We start from the raw sequence: 2354 nt of genomic DNA, 5'->3' as shown, positions 1-2354 counted from the left end.
GAGGGAGTCTTGTCTGTTGCCCAGGCCGGAGTGCAGTGGCATGATCTTAGCTCACTGCAATTAACTTCCTGGATTCAAGCAATTCTCCTGCCTCAGCCTCCCGAGTAGCTGGAATTATAGGCGTGCACCACCACACCTGGCTAATTTTTGTATTTTTAGTAGAGACAGGGTTTCACCATGTTGGCCAGGCTGGTCTTGAACTCCTGGCCTCAAGTGATCCACCCACCTTGGCCTCCCAAAGTGCCGGTTTACAGGCGTGAGCCACCACACTCAGCCTGAAATTCAGTTCTAATGAAAGATACTATCCAATTAAAAAAGGGGAAGATAGTGTTAGAAATCCTGTCACTTCTGTAGTTATTTTTAGCCAAGTCTTTTTGAACTTTCTAGCCTTCCAAAAACCTAACACCACAAGGAGAAAATACCTAGAAATCTCTTGTTTCTTGACGTTTAAGCCCATTGTCTCTTTGGGAGCAATTCATGTCGAAATTTAAGAGTATGATTAGGATCCCTGGCCTTTCTGTGGGTTTCATGCACACCGGGAATGGGGCTATGGAAACCCATGTGCTGAAAACAACTGTAGACAAGTTGGGTTGGAGAAGCTCTGGAGCAGAAAGTCCTAGCTAAAAAAAAAAAAGCAAACAGCAAAAAACCCTAGAGATTTCAATTCTCTTTTTTTCATGGAATGGAGTGGATGTATGGGTGGGGAAGAGGTAAAATAGTGGGGAAAGGGTGGGGATCTAATGACTAAGTTTAATTTGACTTTTGGAAATTTATTAACTTGTTATTGGGTTGAAGTTCTAACCTGAGATCTAAGAGTCTTCTTCAATCGTATGGATGATTTGGGGGCGGGTGAGGTGGGAGCTCCGTTAGTCATCAGATTCAGTTATCAAGAAAGCTCAGAATTGGGCAGGGAAGAGAATGTGGCTCTGTATGTGAGTGTCTTCTGCTATCTGCACCCCTGACATTTGGACTTTCTATTGTTCTCCTTGTGAGATTACACCTTCTCGCCCACCCCCCAATCACCTTTTAAGTGTCTCTGTTCTTAAATTCCTCTGGAAATAAGGCTCTCAGAGGGACAGGCAGGCAGCTACAATGTCTGGATAGCTTGCCTCCAGGTTCTCCCCCGCCAGAAGGCGGTGGAGATAAGAGTGGTGGCCACCCACTCAGCCCTGCCCTGTGGAGCCGACCAGGCTTTGTTGGCTGAGGGGACAGCTGGCCGGTGTCTGGCAAGAACAATAAGGAAGAGTAGATCAATCGGGTCGCGCAGGCTCTGACCTGCAGAACTCTTTACCGATTGCTCAACTCTTCCCTTTCTTCCACTCCAAGGGACAAAAAGGTTAGGCTTTGCGTCACAAAATTCCCCTCCAGTGGGTCTCTACCCCAGGTCCCCTTTATACAGCTGTGGAGTCTCCATGAAGACCCAGACAGATGTTCCCTCTGGTTGCCAAGTTTATGACTTTCCTAGGGACTGCCTCCCTTGTAGAGGCGGCCTCCCTTGTTGACAAGTCTAACAGCCATGCTGGGTGGAGGTGAGGGGCAAAGATAACAGGGCCAGAGAGAATCCCCCAGAGCCCTGGAAACGGCAGCTCAGCTCGAAGCTCAGTGAAGGAGGGAGTTGTTAGCAAAAGCAAAGCCTTGTGAAGGATCTGGGAGTATTTGCCAGATGAAAGGTGCAATGTTCAAAAGGGATTTCATCCTGAAGCAGAAAGCATTTAGCAGCCGTCTGACCGCTCATTTGGAGGAGGGGGAGATATTATGCCAATTAAGTCAAGACAATAGCATCTTGTTCCCCTTGCAGTGAGCCCTGATAAAATTGCCTGTCCAGGGGAAGGAAAGTATTTCACTCTCTCACCTTTGAACAAGGATAATCCTTTCTGTATTTCCTCTCTTGGGGAGGGTGTCCTTTGTTCTTTTGCTTCTGACCCATAGCTACTTCTCACGTTCAGTTTTGGGGGAAAGAACTTGGAATTTTTTTTTTTTCAGTCTCCGTAGAGACTGTCAAAAATTGCCAATGCTGACTATGTTGCAAGTCCTCACAGAGGGTTATTGGAAAAAGTTTTCAAATAGCAATAATTGTGCCTTGGAGAAACCTCATTGGCTACGATACTGCCATTGCACAAAGCTAGGAATTTTTTTTTTTTAAGTGTGTGATTAAATGACTGAGCTGTGAGACAAAGGAGGACCGATCTTAGGGATTCTGTAATCAGTAAAACCAGGAGTGATGCCATGGGGACCTCACATGATTCTCATTCCAGGCTGGGGTTGTGAACACTCTGGAAGCTCCCTTCTGTCCTTGAGGGATTCCTGCGTGGGCCCCTCAACACTGTTTTTTTTTTTTTTTTTTTTTTGAGATA

At 46.2% G+C, this 2354-nt stretch overlaps 1 non-coding gene across 1 annotated transcript; it reads right to left on the bottom strand.

The window, feature by feature from the left end:
• Positions 1–1983: 1983 nt before the first annotated feature.
• On the bottom strand, positions 1984–2124 carry LOC119467131. Its single transcript, XR_005195656.1, has one exon. It is a non-coding gene; the product is annotated as a U4 spliceosomal RNA (small nuclear RNA).
• Between the last annotated feature and the right edge of the window lie 230 nt (positions 2125–2354).

This window comes from Cebus imitator, unplaced genomic scaffold (assembly GCF_001604975.1).
Source record: "Cebus imitator isolate Cc_AM_T3 unplaced genomic scaffold, Cebus_imitator-1.0 Scaffold12, whole genome shotgun sequence".
NCBI classification, from domain to species: Eukaryota; Metazoa; Chordata; class Mammalia; order Primates; family Cebidae; genus Cebus; species Cebus imitator.
Note: the sequence above shows the minus strand (reverse complement) of the source record. Positions and strands in the feature narration are given on the sequence as shown.